At 34.4% G+C, this 19,485-nt stretch overlaps 1 long non-coding RNA gene across 5 annotated transcripts; it reads right to left on the reverse strand.

Annotated features, from left to right (window-relative positions):
• Positions 1-4,037: 4,037 nt before the first annotated feature.
• Positions 4,038-8,551, reverse strand: LOC113348731. Of its 5 annotated transcripts, none has more exons than XR_003359778.1 (9): positions 8,209-8,551; positions 7,972-8,013; positions 7,013-7,074; positions 6,772-6,898; positions 6,377-6,527; positions 5,810-5,959; positions 5,439-5,706; positions 4,624-4,771; positions 4,038-4,300 (listed from the first exon to the last, which is right to left on the reverse strand). It is a non-coding gene; the product is annotated as an uncharacterized LOC113348731 (long non-coding RNA). The 5 variants fall into 5 exon arrangements; XR_003359776.1 differs by having other exon boundaries at positions 5,857-5,959; positions 8,209-8,549; XR_003359777.1 differs by lacking the exon at positions 7,013-7,074 and having other exon boundaries at positions 5,857-5,959; positions 8,209-8,548.
• Positions 8,552-19,485: the final 10,934 nt, after the last annotated feature.

Genomic DNA, 19,485 nt, shown 5'->3' on the forward strand with positions numbered 1-19,485 from the left:
TAACCATGTCCAACGTTTTTATCTTCATGTGTTTTAGATTTATTGGTTTAAATTCTAAAAACTTTTTGGAGGATGATGTTTTTGCAGTATTAATCTTTATGATTTTAGATATTTCTATTTGTTATGTGATATGTGTGTTTACGTCCGTGAACTTGATTTTTCCATACTTAGTCAAAAGTAAAGTCGTTTGTTGTCAATACTCATGTATTGATTAAAGAATGAATTGACTTTTGACAAATACAAAAGTTAAGCCTATATTGTCAATTTTTGATGGAAGATAGGTTAAAATCTTTTGTTTTCAAGGATTATGTCTATAAATATCGTTACGCAAATAGTGATGGAAAATAGAATGAATCCTTGTGTATTCAGCAGTATTGATCATCCCTGATCCATATTTTATGTATTACTGTGAGGCTCCGTAATGTATCTTATGTTGAGCACTATACAACCAAGTTGATTTTTTTATCTTAGTTATTGTTCTGTGAGATATGTTATGTCGAGCATATTGAACTAAATTAATCATCTTGTTTGGTTTAGTTATTGCTCGGTAAGTTTTCTTATGTCGAGCAAAACAAATGATAATTAAATTGATTACTTTTGTGATTAGTTTGGTTGTGTATTCCAATTAGATTAATTATGGGTTCTCTTGAAATTAATCTAGTTGAGTATTTTCGTGTCTCCATAAGTTCTCTTATGTTGAGCATAATCAATTGAATTGATCACTTTTTGTGTTTAATTTGATTGCGTATTCCGATTAAATTAGTCATGGGTTTACTTGTGATTAATTTAATTGAGTTTTTGGATATAGAAAACCATTCTCATGGTTTTTGGTGTCCAATAAAATCCTTCTTTTCTTTCGAAATTAAGGTCGCTCTTGTTGTTCTTTCGGGAATGACATCAAATGGGGGAGAGTTCTTTTGAACTTGTGCTTAATGGTCATATCTTGAGGGGTGTGTGGTTGTGGAATTTTAGAAGGGTTATCTTGTATCTTTAAACTCCTTGATGAATGCATCTAGCTTCGGCTTTATGATTGCATCTAAATTAGTTGGTATGTATTTTTCCTTTTGTCATGAAATGTCTCTCTCGGAAATTTCATTATGATCCCGTTCTTGTACCTTTTCCAATTTTATTGACAAAATGGGGAGAATTAATATGTAGTTCACACTACAAATACATATGGTTTTCGGATCATTGTGTAAGGGGAGTGGTTTCCATGTGAGATGGAGTATTGACTAAGGGGGAGTGATACATATCACCATATTATTATTGTTGAAGTTGTGATAAAATTGAACTTTGACACTGTGTAATAATACTATGACACTGTATAACAATGATCGAGACCGATGCTTTCTCATTGTTATAGCTGCGGATCTTCAACAACGGTGATGCTAAACTTACAACCTTTGGGATCATTGGAGTACTTGGAAGTGACGAATATTTCGAGGAATGTTGAAGATTAGACATGTGGAATAGGAGCTACTAAAGTTTCTTTATCTTTTTTATATTCCATATGTATTGATAGTTTTGTCACTAAAATTGACAAAGGGGGAGATTGTTAGAGCATTGCTCGGTCGAACTCGCATGCGTTGCTATCTAAAGCATGTTTATCAATGTTAGTGATCAAAACTATAAGTCTTGATTTCTAGTCTATTATAGCTAAGTCTCGGACTAGGATAGAAAGTATAGTTGAGCTCAAGGACTTCATGGAAATTCATCATACAAGTAGAAGAACTAATCAAGGAACCGGTGGAACTTCTTGACAAAAAGTTATGTGAAGACTTGAACTTATCTATCACTCAAAAATCTATCTCTTCTATCTCATACTCTTTGAGACAAAAAGTCGTATGCTATATATGTATACTTTGATTATACACATTTGGTATTTCGAGCTGAGTATACCTCGCCTATCTATATCTCGAAATATGAGTTGGTAAGCTTTTCGCTTTAACCAAGTTTATCTTTACCATGTGAAGAAAGTCATGATATGTTTCAATCATCTTGAAAATTGCTTTGACGAGAAATGGTGTAACAACTGTACAACGTCCTCTAAGAATGTTTCAGTGATTGAAATAAGAGTTTAGATTACATAACCAATGGTGGACATAAGCATTGTTGTGGAAACACATTTATGTATAAGTCCTATTCCTTGAACCAAAGTTTGCGAACTTTGTTGATCAAGAGAACTGGAAGAATGGCGTGAGCCAAGTCCGCCAACTCATTCCGCGAACTGCCGAAGTTCTCAAACCCAATAATTTCTGCTGGAGTTGACAAACTACTTGCGTGAAGCTAAATCCGCGAAGTTCTCATACCCGAGAATTTCTGCCGGAGTTTGTAAACTCTGCCCGGTAACTTAAGTACACGAACCTAGTATGCGAACTTGAGAAGGTTATATATCTAAAGATGATTTCTGAACTTAAACTTAAAAAGACTAAGGAATGCAGTTTGCAAATCGTGGCTATAAAAGTTCATGAACCGATTCAAGTGAATCAAATCATCTTTGCTTCAATTGTGTCTTGTGTAGTACATGATATTTCCTTGCAATTGAACAACTCTCTAACTAGTTCATTTGAAGTCATTTAAACTAGTTATGGTGAAGAAGAACATGGTTGATATGAAATGCTCATATGGCTAACCTTTTGGTTAACTATTGTTGAACCAACAAGTGCATACGTTTGGGTACGGTTAACAAACCTAGAAGCGTGCATTGTCAAGTGTGTATAACAAGCTAAGTTTCCGATCTAACGGTTGACAAATATTATCTTGAATCTAAATAAGGTTTTCATCTAACGGTGGATATTGATTGCTTTGTTACCAAGGTAACTTAATTGCAAACCCTGATTTGAAAGACTATATAAGGGGAACTCTAGAATCTGTGCAAAACTAATCCCCACACCTCAGTGTGATACTAGTTTGCATACTAGAGTCGTTTCTCCTTTAACCTTTGGTTTTCTTCTTCTAAAACCAGGTTAACAACTTAAAGACTTCATTGGGATTGTGAAGGCAGACCGATACTACTTTTATCGTAGTTGTGTGATCTGATCTTGCATCTTCTATCGTACGAGTACAATCAGATTGATTGGCTTGAGATTGATATCTCCGATAGGAAAGATATAAAAAGTAATAACAAACATCTTCGTCTCATTGTTTGTGATTCCGCAACATCTTGTTTCGCTACCACACGATTAAGATTTTGTGAGGTGATTGATAACTCTAGGCTGTTCTTCGGGAATATAAGACCGTATTATCAATTGGTTCCCGTTCACATTGATTATTATCAAAAGACGGAACAAAACCTTTTAGGGTTTATCTGTGGGAGACAGATTGATCCTTTGATAGATTTGTCTGTGTGAGACAGATTTTTTTATTGCCAAAGCCTGCGATTTGGGTCGTAGCAACTCTTAGTTGTGGTGAGATCAGCTAAGGGAATCAAGTGCGCAGTATCCTGCTGGAATCAGAGGCGTAGGGAGTACAACTGTACCTTGGATCAGTGGGAGACTGATTTGGGTTCAACTACAGACCAGTCCGAAGTTAGCTTGGAGTAGGCTAGTGTCTGTAGTGACTTACTACAGTGTGTGTTCAATCTGGAGTAGGTCCCGAGGTTTTTCTGTATTTGCAGTTTCCTCGTTAACAAAATTTCCACTAGTGGAAATCAGCAGTTTCGTGACCAACAAAGCGAGTCATTTAACTCGTATCCATGACTCGCTTTGTAGGTCGAAGAAAGGGTCGCTGTTTGGGCGTCTTTTTAACTATGACTGTCTCTGGGGGTAGTTGAAAATCTTATATCAACAACCGATTTTAACAGTCAATGATTAATGACTGACATCAACCAGTCATAAATATAAAAAATTGATTCAGATTGGCTGTCGGGCCCGACTGTATCTGACTAAATCTGAATTCAAACATAAATGAAACTCAAATGAGAATCAAATGAAAACTAAATTCAAATGAAACTCAAATTAGAATTCAAATGAGAATCAAATGAAAACCAAATTCAAATCAATAAAAATGAGAATCAAATTAAACTTGCACACAAATAATCATTCAATTTAACATTCATTGATTCATTGGTTTCAAATTACACAAAGAATTAAAATTTGTAGTTCTGACCAGTGTAATCTGTAGTTCTAGGATTCAATTACAAAACGATGAACTAGAAAACTATTGGTTAAACAGCAAAATGATTTTCTACCCTCCCTTGTGATGGAAACCATATCAAGTGCATAAACTCCATTCTCCTGGAATTCTGCATCATCAACTCTGGTTTCAGGAACATTGAGTACAACCTAGGCAGCAACCACTTCTGAAAAGCAGTTTTCAAGAGAACAGTTTTTAGTTCATTGTTGTTCACAGTTGTGAAATTATTTGTATGACATGCTATAATGAGTCTGACAACCAAGTATTTAAGAGATACACTTCTAGAGCTGTGCGTTATTATGTAAAAACTATCTAATATTCAGTCGTAGTGAAAAAATGCAATGAACTCCTAAGATTGTAAAATTATGGCAGTAAGTTACTAGTCTAATCCGGTAACTATCAAACAGTCAATATTTGAAGATATTTGGTTTATTAATATTCAATACACATAAGTAAAAAGAAAACAACAGTAAGTAAAAATAAACTGACCTGAACATTTGGGAATATCCCACACCACACGACAATGGATGATAGAGTCCAGTAAGTTTCGCCCAACGAATGATTATTTCCATGGTTAAAATTCATTGTTACCATCGATGCGCCAATGGTAACATCTTTATTACAGAACATTCAGAAACTGTAATTCCAAATATATAGTTTCGTTAGTCGACACCAACTGGACAAACCAACGATATCTTAACAGAAAAAACTCAAAATCTAGACCAGGTGTTTCAGGTTTCCACAAGTGCAAGCTAGTGTGTTCTTGTTGTTGTTAGTATTTTTCCCGCCTTCTATAAAATGTGGAACTTAACAATAATGGAAGGGACAATCTTCTTCTTTGCGATCACCTGATATCGCTTTTAACATGGTTGGTCATATAAAATCAACTCAACATAAATAATTTTCTTTCAACTTGTGTTGATCCGTTCCCATATGCCAGCTTGTAAGACCAATAAAAAAGATAAGCATAAGACTGTTTAAGCTAAATATAAACATAGCCATCGACTTTCCTTAAGAAACCCAAATGTGAATTGCTTTTAAAACTTGTCAAACAATAAAATTTTATCAAAGGCAAGTCCATCAAAATCTAAGATTGACCCTTCCTGCTATACATGTACATGTAACTTCTGTTTTCGCATACTTCATTACAGTATCAAATATCAAATAACTCATAATATCAGCAAAGTTTTCATTATGTATTCTTAAGCTAGGTTTTAGGTATAAATACTAAATAATTACCTAGGAACCTTAAGTGTTTCTATAAAATATAAACAATTTCCATCAGATGGGTTCTTGTGATTTACCTGTGTCCGAGCGGCGCTGGTCCATCTTCTATGTTTTTCGAGATACAACTCATCAATGACATACAAAGAAGGAAATATACATTCAGAAATAGAAGAACTATGTAGTGGAAAATATTCATCTTAAGAAATTACTGATCGTGTAGTCAAAGATAACATATGGTAAAATAATACCCAAATGAGGAATTGTTGGTACCCACTGCCTCAAATGGAGAAAGCTTCATTTCAGATGCATCAGTGTATAGTAGGTTGTTCATCATTCAATAAGAGGCTGTTGCATAACAAACGCACAAAAATGAGAATTAGAAAATTTAGCTAATCCAAGATTAGTAGTTATCTCCTGAAGGAGTAAACAAGTAAAGTTAAACCGTAACTTAGAAAATTCCACTGAAAACTTGAGAGAAGGATCAAGTAGAGATACATATTTGTGGGACTGAAAGACCACTATCTTAAGCTTTGTGGAGGACTTTCCATATCACTAATCCAGGCATGATCACGTGAGGCAGCCAGGTCCACAAGAATAACTGTACCAAACCATAGATAAATTAGTCAGTTAATCAAGAAGGTTCCAGGTTTTATTCCTTATTAGGAACACATGATGTAGTTATATAAGAAATTAAGAAGTGTGTATCAAAAAAAAAAAAACAAATTAATAAGTGGTTCACAAAATATCATTTCACGGAGATCAGATGAATGAACATAACGTTATGTCACTAACGTGAGTAAATATACCGCTGGAAAAATGACAACCGCTGAAGAACATCAAAAACAAACACATGTCGGCTTACTGATTTATAAGAATGCAACTGTTTGTTCTGGAGGTAAAATGGTGATGGTATGGCAATGGAGGTTGATGAGATAGTGAATTGCTGATATTTATGATGAGTAGTGTAACACTGATATGGAAAGCTCATAATTATCGGTATATAGAAAAACAATACCAGTCTAGGTCACCAATGTTGCAAAAGCTTTATACGCATCATTTCATAAGTAACTATGGATGAATTGACAATGTCTGCGCTCAAGCTTCAGGGGACAACTCAAAATCTTGAGTATCAAAGGCCTCCTTTGCTGAGAGTGTGGCTTCCATATCTGTAATTCCCAACATTAGAGAATCTCCTAACATGACTCGACCAAGAAAATAATATATGGAACCAAGAATGCAAATCTCCCAGAGAAATCATTTCCAAATTGCTCTGGAGCATAATTGCATTCCTGTAGTACATCATTCCCCGTACTGCATCTACTCCAGCAAAAGCATGAAGAAAATTCCAAACCATCTTAACCACCCATTATCAAGAAATATGAGACTTAGTGAAAAGTTTAAAGAAATTACCAGTCTTAGCAAATGTCTGTCCACGTAAGAAGCCTAAAACCTAAGCTCCAGGATATAGCTAGGATTTTCAACGAGTTAAGCGTCTAAAGTATTGTTGTCCTGTTTCGGCTTCTTGAAGGGTTATATACTGCAACAAACCAATAATGGTCAGGCCATCTCTCTCTAAATAATTAGAAGTGAAAAACACAAATTGATTACAGGTTTTAACACATTCAATGTTCTTTACTGAAGAAAAGGATACCTATCGCATCTTCTCAATTTTGGGGGTAGGGGATCCAAATCTATTATTAATTGTCGTTGACGCTGCAACGATATGTATAAGCAAAAGTAGTACTTAGTAAAAGGAAGTGAAATTTGATTATCAGATGTTCATATGAAATTACTTAAAGCGAAAACAGTATACGCCATAACTGATAATTTATCCATGTCTCCTAAGCGTTCATATGCGATTACCTAAAGCAAATACATGAATATACACATGACTTCAGTGAATCATACTTGAAGAGGTTGCTCTCCTGTATCATCAACTAGAGAAGCAAAAGACCAAAGAATTTATGTTCTTCATTGAAGAGGTTACTCAAAGAACATGCCGAGGCCAATGACCAACTACTATATGAGCAACTTCATGTATAAATCTTAAGAAATTCTTAAAATGCATATGTTTTCCAATCAAAGCATACTGACCATTGTAGACAATTCCTTTCAAGGTGGGTAATGAGGATGATGTTATACCTTACCTCAAAATTAGAAAACCCACCTCTATACAAATAAGAACAACATCAAATATAGACAAATCAATCGAAAAAAACACAACAAAATACCAAGAGAACACTGTTAACTTAAGAACCACCATGAGAATTATGAAACTAATACCAATCTAAGATGGGGTTAAATCCTTCTTGGCGAAGTTGCAGCAGATAAATCCTCATCCTAAAAAACTAATACCAATCCTTCTTTTAGGTTAAGTCCTCAACCAGAAAAAAGACTCAAATGAAACAAACCAAAAAAAACAACTGTCAGTTAAGGATAAATATCAAAAATAAAATTATACTTATGTTGCAACCCATATCTCAGATCTCTTCAACAAAATCAGTAAACTTGAGTTCTATTTAAACCTTCAAATCCAAAATTCCCGTATCAAGAAAGAACAATTAAGACAAAGAAATTAGGGCAACTAATCTACAATAAATCAGAAATTACCTGCTGATGTTCTTTCTTAGAATATTTCAAGATTAACCAAACCTAAAAATAAAGATTCATCGAAACAAAATCAGTTTCTACAAAACCCCATTAAGCAACTAAACAAACATTAGAACACTAAATTGCTTACAAAGGACTATTTGAAAACCCTTAACCAATCCTAATCCATATCCAAAACCCCCAAATTCATAAATTGAAATCTTAAAAAAATAAAAAAAAAGCTTCGATACATCATACCTGATGAATTTGATGATCAAGATCGTAACGAGAATGATGATTTAAAGAAGAAAAATGCTGAAATGGGTTAGGATAAAGCTTTGTGAAGTAAGAAAAATCTAGATTTTAATTCTAGGGTTCTTGGGGTTTCGTAGATTTGTGTGTACTAACTAAATCAGGGAAGAAGATGAAGAAGAAGGTGTCGGTGTGGTGATGGAAGTAGTGGATGGTGTTTGGGTGGTCTGTGTTGGTGATGGAGAAGAATGAAAAATAGCTACAGTCTCCCTCTCGAGAAGAAGAGAGAGAAATAATGGAGAAATAATAGAGAGATGAAGAGATAAGGATAATGATGCGTGGAAAATTGAACCATAGAAATTACTGGGTTCAGCGGTCGAAGTGTGTGTCCTTGAGCAAGGAATCAAATAATAATAAAAAAGTTTATTCAACGACGAACTTTGGCGCTCGAAGCTGCGGTCCAGGATTTTTCTACATCTATGACCGCCTTGACCAGTCCGCGGTCAGTTGACCATCAGTGAGGGTCGTGGATGTGGGTCCGAAAAAGCCCATATTCCACTAGTGTTCTGGTGTCTGTGTTATTTCTATTTCCGCATTATATTTGTTTATATAATTGAAATAATACAGGTTATGCGCTTGAATCAATCAATTGGAAATCCAACCTTTGGTTGTTGATTGATATTGGTTGATCCTTGGATATTGGTCTTTGGTACCATCCAAGTTATTCCTTGTGTTTGATTAAAGACTCGCTGATTTCTATTAGCTCGAGTAAATCAAAACAAGAGAGAGATATTAACTCCTTGAGATACTTTTACCTAGATCGAGTCTAACTGTCTATTTGATTCTCTAGAAAGTATTTCGGAGTTAGTCCATACAGATTGCTAAGCGAAATATTGGGTGGTGTTGTTAGACCCCCGCTTTTTCATTTACTTTTATATTCCACATTATAATTATTTTATTATAATTAAAATAAATTACACAAACGTTAATTCCTATTTACTTGATAAGCAATCCTATTGTGTTTGGTTAAGTCCGAACCTTTGTATCAAATAAACATACTTCGTTGTTGTATTGTCTCGATCTCGTATCCATAGACGATCACATGAAGTGTGAACCGATTAGTTGTATTGTCTCGACTCAGTCCATAGACAATCACTTTCGGAGAATGGACTTATAGGTAGGAATTTTTTTAGCTTGAGGTATATTTGGGTACCTCGCCTTTTTAAAAAACATGAGCTGGCAAAGTTTAGACAGTATTAAAAACTAGAAAAAACTGGAATGATATCGCGTTTAGCCAATTTTTTAGAATTTGATGACACCGATAAAATCAACAATCTAGGAAAAAAATTCTACACTCATCTATTGTCGTGTGACTGTAAATGTTTGAGGCTTATTTACTGGGGAAAACTTTCAGAGTTCAATGAAGGGGCGAATGCAAAAGAACTACAAAAACATCTTTGCAACATTAAAGAAATAGGCAATTTATGTTTTCCAAATGTTGTTTTGAAGAAGAAAACACTAAAAGAAAGAGACGAAGAAATGATTTTATTCATGGGAGAACAAATAACTGAACAAATATACAAAGAGCATGATAATATGAGTCTTTCCAAAAATCATGGATCTGAAGAGCAAATAGAAGAATTTGGGAAAAAATATTACAAAGATGAACAAAAATTTGAAAATAATAATAATAAAAAAATTCGTAGGTCGTTAATATTCAAAGGACATTTACAGCAAAAATACAGTATTAACATGGGAAGTCGAGCGCAATTTAAAGACATAGATTTGGTTTCGGATTAAATGACTAGCAGAAATCAAATAAGATTAAATGGTAATGTCATGCTACGTTTTAGTTAAACTTTATGGTTGTTTCGATGTGGTTTTTCAATCAACATATATTACTGCTTTTTATTTTGGTTGAACGTAATATATGTACCGATGTAAACTATAATAGATATGAAATGCCTATGTAGGACTTTTAATTTATTTTATTTTTGAGATTATTAATTTACTCTTTTGTAAGAGTAAAATTTTTTCACCCGTAATTCTATTATATTGATTTTTAATCCAATCTTTTTTTATAAACAGAAATACGTTATCTTTTCCTATTAGAATGTATTTCATGACATACTTTTTATTCACTTAGTTTAGATGTATTTTAGTGTTTAGTGAGACAGTATTACAATATTTTTTATATTGAAATGTATTCCATGAAATACATGTGAAGGTCGTGAGGATTTAAGTAATGAAACAGATTACATTGTAGTCTATTAAAAGTATTTGGATTATATAACTAAGTTGTAGTTATTTTCAATGTATGTACACTTAAAACTACATCGACAGTTGAGCCGGGACCGTAAGGCCTCGGTAATACCTAGTCAACTGCAGAAAAGATATTGATTCTTCAACTTGATTGTTAAGGAGTTAAAGTTTAGTTCTGATATCCAATCGCCTCCTTATATGAATGCCAACTACTCATTTGGAAAATTTTTGATAGATGATTTGGTATGCATGAGATAAGATATGCTATCCTCTAGAAATTTTCAGATCAGAAGTTGCACAGACGTAGGCTTGGTTCTCGAAGTTTAGGAAACAACTCCAATTATTATGGTTTGCAACCCTTTCATTTTGAAATGGGTCCGAATGCTATTCAGCAGTGCTAATTCTTGATAACTGTCATTTACTGACTCCTTCAGAAGGATGGCATAACAGTGTGCCGAAGCATGTGTTTATTAAACACAATTTGGTAGCTTGATATGAAGAAGTACTTGTTTGTTTAAAAGTACCATATGGAATCCAAGATAAGATATTATGTGGATTTTTTCTGTCTCCTCATTGCCACACTCTTCCAACTTCCTACAACTGCAGCCATGACCTTCTATGCTAGGCAAACTTCTATAACATAATCATTTACTTCGTACTGCTACTTATGTAGTGTTATGAAACTATGTATCAATTTCTGAAGTACTTTCCTTTTATCAACAGAAGCTGGAACAGATCGAAAAGCCTTGTCAATGCAAACAAATGAAGATTAGGTTCCCTGAGCATGGCAGAAGTGGACAAGAAGTCGTGGCAGTTAGGAGGCATCGTGTGTACGCTCTACTTTCACCTAACTTCATCCTTAGAAGACCAAAGAAACCTCTACACAATTTTTGAGAACTTCTTTATAATTAGAGGCTGGTGGTACAGCACAATTAACACCAATCAGCAAAATATACTATCAGACTTCTACAAAGATAACAGTGTCTAGTGAGTAGTCACAATCCAAGTATCCCACAAATCTACTTGCTTGTTACCATGTTGCACATTATCTCATGCCATATTTCAAGAGAATGTTAGCTGGGGTACAAAGCAGCTCAAATGATTTTTTGTTTAATTAATAAAACAAATTAAGCAAAATGCAATATCTAGTAAAACAATGCACATAAACAAATTATTAAATAAAACATAAGAGGAATTTACTAGTATTTTGAGAATGGGGACGGTATATATCCGATTGATAAAGGAGAAGGGAGGATGTATCTCCATTATGGCTATAAATTTCTTATACGCATTCTTGCTTTAATTCTACCGATAACTGTGAAATTCTTTTCATCTTCCCCATTGAAACTCAATTAGTGAAAAGTCTCTTTAAATATCCCCTTTCAAAATTTGGTTGAAAGTCTAATAGTCGGTTGAATTTCGGTGGTTAGCCGGATTAAGTCTCTGATAAATGGCGGTTTTGGAAATGATGTAAGACAAATAAACATTTTTAATAAAAAAAATAAAAAATAAAAAGAATTCTTTATAATGGCTACATTTCAAAATAGTCTATTTTGTAAAATATATATAAAAGGGTTTTCTTTTGATTTCAAATATTTTTATTGGTTTAAAAATCTTGTAAAAGAATGAGTTCAATCTAGTGATAAGTTTTTTTGGGACATCCCTTATAAAAAGGGAGGGTGCCCAAAAGGGGATAAATGTATTGCCAGCTATTTCTTCGTTTATCGAGGAGCCGGTTCTCCGATACGCTACTGGATGAAAAGGCGGAAAAATTACCCAAAGTTAATATTTTTTTATCAACAAATATGAGATAAGTTTCAGAAAGTTGCAGCTTTGAAAAACACGTGTTCGGTTTTGGATGGTGTACAACAATCTAGCCTGCTCATAGGCTTAGAAACTCATAATCCAATAGGCTACTTTTCCTAATAAATTAAAATTCAAAGAAGTATATGTTTTATCGAATATGCTAGATGCACTTCGGCTTTCCCACCGAAGAGTGCACCGAGTGAAACAAATAATAGGGACCCACCTTCACGTATCCCAATGCTGAGAGGCATTTTCCTCATCCGTCAGATCTCCTCTCGGTGTAAAACACGGTGTCAAACATGGTGTGTGTAGAATCACTGATGTTTTATTCCCATTCCCTGTTTTTATTCTCTCTTACAGTTGCAATGTCTCTGTGAGGTCGTTTTCTGTTAACTGATGCTTTGTCTAGTTCCTTCGATTAAGCAGTAAAAGTTTTTGCTCTGTTATGGAAGAAGTTTAAAGTTTTTCTTCGACAATTTCTGCATCTTAAAAAAAAATTATACTTTTTTTGTCTCTTTCAATATGGTGTCTCCTGCTCAGATTCTTCTTTTCAGGAAAATGAGTTATCGACCCATTCAAATGGGAAAAACGACTACAAAAAGAAAAAGTTTCAAAACCCAAGTACTTCCATTTCTGGTGCTGGTTTTAAAGGGTTTCAACCCTGAAAACTCTATTGTGGCTAGGATATTTTCGACCACTGCATTTTCAAAAACAAATATTGCAAGAGCTCTAAAGTTTAGGTGGGGAAAGAAAACTATTTTCAAAATAAAACAAATTGATTACAGTGTTTTAATGATCTCATTCTCGGACAAAGAGACCATGATCAACATACTCACAAATGTTCCTTGGCATTTGTATAGTGATGCTTTTCTATCAGCAAGATGGTTTCCAGGAATGCAGATTGAAAGAAACATCTTAAAATCGATAGCAGTATGGGTTAAGTTTTTAAACCTACAATCTTTTCATTATGATGAGTATATCATTGGACAGATTGGCACTCATTTAGGTTTTGTCACAAAAATACACCCAACAAATGCATTACCTGAGCGTGGACAAGATGTTTTCGCAAGGATAGACATAAATATTGAAAAAAATTTAGCTACTTCTGCCAGAGTTAAGGTCGGCCAATACCCTGAATCAATCATTGCATTTATGCATATGGATTTTCCCTACAGAGTCTGTAACTACTGTAACCGCTCAGGGAATGTAAAAGAGACTTGTGCCATTAAATACAATTTTGGATTATAAGATATTTATGATGACGTCCCTGACTCGAAATCGGAGGATGAATCACAGAGTTGGGCAACGAGTTTTGGAGTACTCATTAATGACCAAATAGATAGAGAAACTCTCTCTGATGCCGGAAATGCATCACCTGTCTCTCTCCTCTCACCCATTTCAATCCTTTTGTCTCAAAATCTTCTTATAGAAATCTCATCAGATAAATATTCACTAGTTTTATCTGAAAATGGGGAAGGTGATCTATCACCAGTACAAGGTGATTCGATTTTGTACAAGCGTCCGAGACTCTGGGAATCTCCACCTCCTTCTTTTTTTTTCTCTTCTAATCAATATCAAGATATCTCAGATTCCGATTACAAGATTAGGAACTCAGGACTCCTGCAGGATGTTGTCAACCAGATCTTGTCCTCTCCTAATCAAGATGTTGATTTCATTCCTCTGGGTAGTGATGAGGTCGAGATTGAATATTTAATTGAGCAGTTCTTTACTCCGAATGAAGTGATTCAAGACCATAACAACTATCCCAAGCCAGCATTCTGCATAACATTTTCAGACTCATCGGAATCAGCAAACCAGAGTCAGTCTAGTCTCCAAGAACTGGCATTACCGACCTACAATCCTTCTTTTTCAATAACATTCACTGGCCCATCAGACTCTGAGATCTCCCCTCACAGTTCGATGGGTTCAAATGGTTTCAATACCCCTATTTTTAAAAATGCACTTGAAAATGAATTTCAAGATGAAAATATTTGTAACAAGTATGGAAATTTCTCTATGATTCCAAACCATAAAGAGGCAATTCCCATAAATGAAAAGATTGAGCTTCTTCAAGTCCAGGATGCAGAAAAAGGAAAACAGAAAATCCAGGTATGTCATCTTAAATCTGACTCACAATCTCTAAAATTTCTGTTTAACTCTCTTGAATCTATACTTGCTACATCCCTGCTTTTATCAACTTAAATCTCAGCAACTATTTTTACTGCTCCCTGTGTGTTTACTTTCCCCTGCACTTCCTATATCCTGCTTAATTCTGTGGACTGATATTTTTTAGACTTAGGTTTGGTATCTCTATTCTGTGGAGTATTTTTATTTTTCAATTGCATCTTTTGGCCATGAAAATTCTAGCATGGAACATACAAGGGTGTGGTCAGGAAAAAATACAACAACATTTACATTCTTTGCTTGATTTTGAAAAACCCGACATTCTTTTTTTATCTGAAACCACGTCTTAGAGGATCTTGATGAGAAAGATTCTTAACTATTTCCCAAACACCCACATTGTAGACCCAGATGGCATAGCTGGTGGTCTGGCAATTGATTGGGTGGATGGTTTCCATTTTGAAGTGGTTCAATGGAACCTTAACATATTTTATATAATTGTTAAAAATAAATTTAATGCAAAGGAGTGGCTCTTAACATGTTTTTATGGTGCACCTAAACATGATAATAAGTTAGAAATTATGGGGTATCTAGAAGACATAACTCAGAGAGTAAACTTAAATGCAACGCCATGGATTGTAATAGGTGATCTTAACATAATCTTCAATAGTGAGGAAAAACAGGGAGGTCTTCCTTTTGATAGAAAAAAAGTAGAGCCAATAATGAACTTAATTCAGAGAACAGGTTTAAAAGACCTAGGTTTCAATGGAAATATCTTTACATGGAGTAACAAAAGGGAAGGAAATTCTAATATAAAACAAAGGTTAGATAGAGCTTTAGCAAATGCATAATGGAATGAAGAGTTCCAACAAGCATATTTGCAAAATTTGGTAGTAATTGGTTCACATCATGGGACAATCTGTCTTACTTTAAACCCCTCATACTCTCACTTAGCTCCAACATTCAAATTCTATGATACTGCTCAAAGATGTATCTTGTATTGAGGTTATAAAGAAGTCTTGGATAACTAACACCAATAGACCATCCATAGATCTTATTGAGAATTTATCAAATGCAGGTATTAATCTTAGAAATTGGAAAAAAGAAGTTTTTGGCAAACCTAATAAAAAGATTTTGGGTATGCTCAGAACCATAGAAACTCTAGAAGCTAAAACAAATACGCATAACACAAAAAAAAACTAATAAACACAAAGATACTAGAATTGGAAGCATTATATGATACAGGGAAGAAATTGCAAAAAATGGTCTAGAAACAATACCATAGATCTTGATGAAAGAAACACCGATTTTTTTCACATTCAAACCTTAAAAAGGAGAAAAAGAAATCACATTGATTGCATACATGACAAGAATAATAATGTAGTATCATCAGGAGAAGAAATTGATGAGGTCCTAATGGTGTAGAGTGTTAGTACTGGAAACGATAAAAATCAACACATCTTAAAAACTTCTCAATCGGAAATGTTTTTTCTTTATTCTCTGAATCATCTGATGCAGGGCTAAAGCGTTGAATAGAAATAACACTAAAACCACATGTTTCCGAGATACCACTCTCAAGGAAAAACAATACTTTTCATTAATCAAAATCTTCTCCCTTAATATAAAAAACATGGAGCTCTTTATATAGATAACTCCTTACCAAATTAATAACCATATATTTTCTTTAATTATCCAAAATACTTATTACCTTATCTAATATATATTTTCTAAACTAATAAATAATAAGAACGGACACCTAGCTCAGTTGGTCATCCTCGTTCTCCAAAGTTTCATGTGTTCAATGAGGTCCCAGGTTCGAGCCCCCAATGGCGTGATATTGGAGAAATTAACATGGAAGGTAGAGTTAGTTTTCTCCCTCTTATGACACAATATCATCCCCCATCCGCTTCGGCTCCTTTGGCTAGGTTACCCATGAGGCTCGCTGGTAGGCTAGCACAGTAACCTGTTCAATTAATGTAATAGTATGTCATTGGAGCTTAGCTTGTTAGGCTTCCAACTAGTTTCATGTAATAATCGTTATCCAATAATACAATAATAATAAAAAAATCTTAATAAATTAAAATATTATTTGCTAAATAATAATAATAGCTTGTCGCTCGTTTGCCTTCCACCGATGTCGTCGTGTAATGTCGTCGTTGACATTATACCTTGTATTTGTTTCTTTTTATTATAATAAAAGCCTTATTGTAATAATAATAATAATAAAAAAGAAGCAATAAATAGATATATTTCCTTTCCTTAAATACTCCAACACCTAACTTCTTATTTCTATGAACTCTTCGCTGAATCATCTATTGACATTGAAGAAGACATATTCACACACATTAAAGGCAAAATTTCACCAGAAGAAAATTCTTTCTTAACTGAAATTCCATCTCCTGAGGAGATTTGGTCAGTGGTAAAAAAGCTTAAATCCAATAAAGCACATATGGATTCCCGGTAAGCTTTTTAAACACAACTGGGATATTGTAGGTCCTCAATTAGTATCAGTAGTACAAGATTTTTTTAAAAACAAGCAGTTAGACAATAATCTCAAAAAAACTTTCCTTTTTCTTATTCCTAGAAAAAAAATATCCAAAGTCTCATGTGGATTACAGACCTATTGGGATGTGCAACACTCCTTACAAAATAATAGCAAAACTGATGGCCAACAGATTTAAAAAATCTTTAAAAAACATAATATCACCTCTACAATCAGCTTCCTCCCCTCTAGGAAGATTTTAGACAACATCATTGTGGCACATGAAATAGTTCACTCTATGAAGAAAAGAAAAAAGAAAATTGGTAATATGGGTCTAAAGATCGATATGTCCAAGGCCTTTGATAGGGTCAATTGGAACTTCCTTCTAAAAGATTTAAAATCTTTTGGTTTCTCGGAAGGATGGTGCACCTTAATCCACCAATGCATCTCAACAACCTCAATAGTTGTCTTACTTAATGGGAATCCTTGTGACGAGTTTAAACCCACTATGGGTATAAGACAAGGAGACCCTTTGTCCCCTTATCTTTTCATCTCATCTATGGTAGTTTTTTCTAGATTGCTAAACCGCTTAGAATCACAAAAGAAGGTACATGGTATTAAGTTAACACCAAAATCCACATCAATCTCTCACCTTTTCTTTGTGGATGATCTGCTTTTGTTTGCCAAAGCATACCTAATCAGTTGTAACAATTTACTCGAAGCTATACAGATGTTTAGTAAAGCTTCAGGTCAAGTTATAAACTTCAAAAAATGTGGACTGTTTTTCAGTAAGAAAGTTCATAACAAACATCAGGACATCATTTGTAGATTAATGAAAATAAAAAAGATCAACATAAAATACACTCATTTAGGAATCCCTCTTCTCATCGACAGATCCAAACTCAAGGCTATCGATAACATTATAGAAAAAATGTAACAAAGAATAAATAATTGGTTAGGAAAAATCCTGTCACAACCTAGTAAAATAGTTTTAAACAAATCTGTGCTTTCTAGCATGCCCATTTTTAGCATGGGATGATTTGTCTTACCAAAAAAAAAAATATCAATGATATACAAAGAGATTTTTGGTGGGGCAAACACACAAATTCTAAGGAAATTTACATGAAAACTTTCGATTTCTTATGCAGACCTATAGAGCAGGGAGGGCTAGGTTTTAAAGAGGCAAATAAGGTAAATTAGGCCATGATTAGTAGGATAGCATGGAGGTTAGTTAGTCATCCTAATGATTTATGGGCACAAATCTTAAAAGGAAAGTATTTCAAAAAAACTGGAGCCTTACTATCCAAGAAAAAATCAAACGCTTCTTGGATATGGAACTGCATTCTTCAAGGCATTGCACACATCAAGAAATACAGTATTTGGGAGGTAGGCGATGGTTCTTCCATAAACATCTGGGAAGAAAGATGGCTCCCAGCCGGAGCTGAGACTCTGGCAAACTCTGTCCATAGGGCAAACACCCACATAACACTTGTGTCTGAGTTAATAGACTCAGACACAAAGAAGTGGAACATTCAGTTACTTCAATATATCTTTGATAACTCTGTAGTGCAGGAAATTATAAATATCAATCTCTTTACTATAAGGACCGGACACCTGAAAAAAGACAAACTCAGATGGACATTGACCATGAATGGTGAATTTTCTGTGAAGTCTTTATAATCCAAGCTTCTAAATCCTTCCAATCTGGTTTCTCACTCATCTAAGAAGTTCTGGAAAGGTTTATGGAGTATGGATACGTCATAGAGAATACAATTGTTTATCTGGAAATGTCTGCAAGATGCATTACCAACCAAACAAAAGATAGGTTCAGCTGTAGATGAATACAACTCCTGTGTTTTCTGTCAAACAGTGGGGGAATCTACTTATCACTTATTTTTCGAATGTGCCTATGCAAAAGCTGTTTGGAATCTACCTCCAATGGATACATAGGGAGTTCATCTGACCTATGATACTGTTAATAAATCTTTCTTAGATCACTATAATGACTGGAGAAGAGGGAACTTACAAACCATATTTATGGCATTGACATCTACTAAGTGTTGGTTTATATGGAAAGAAAGGTACCTTGGAGTTTTTGAAAACAAAAGTAGAACACCGGAACAATTAACTCTATATATTACCAAACAGTTTGGTTATTGGCACCCAGAAAATAGGAATCAGAAAATTGCAATTAGCAGTAATCCTCAGACTTCAAATATTAGCTGGAGTTTACCATCTGTAAACACAAATAAACTAAACTGTGATGCTTCATGGTTGTCTGAAATTACAAATGCTGGTTTTGGTTTTATACTTCGTAATTGGACATGGACCTTTCAAGCAGCAACAATGGGAAGCTGCAGGACCTTCTCATCAAAAGAGGAAGAAGCTGTAGCTCTTCTCAGAGCTTGGGCTTTCAGGAACAATATACAACATTTGGTGATAGAAGGGGATAATCAGGCTACAATCAATTATCTACAAATCAACAGTCAATGGCAATGCTTAGCAATTTTAGAAGAAGTAAAGATATTAGCACATCAACTAGTTTCTTTTTTTAGGATTTCAATACGTAGACAGGAGAGCAAACAAGGTGGCAGACTTGTTAGCGAAGGAGG

This window comes from Papaver somniferum, chromosome 2 (genome assembly GCF_003573695.1).
Source record: "Papaver somniferum cultivar HN1 chromosome 2, ASM357369v1, whole genome shotgun sequence".
In the NCBI taxonomy this organism is placed as follows: domain Eukaryota; kingdom Viridiplantae; phylum Streptophyta; class Magnoliopsida; order Ranunculales; family Papaveraceae; genus Papaver; species Papaver somniferum.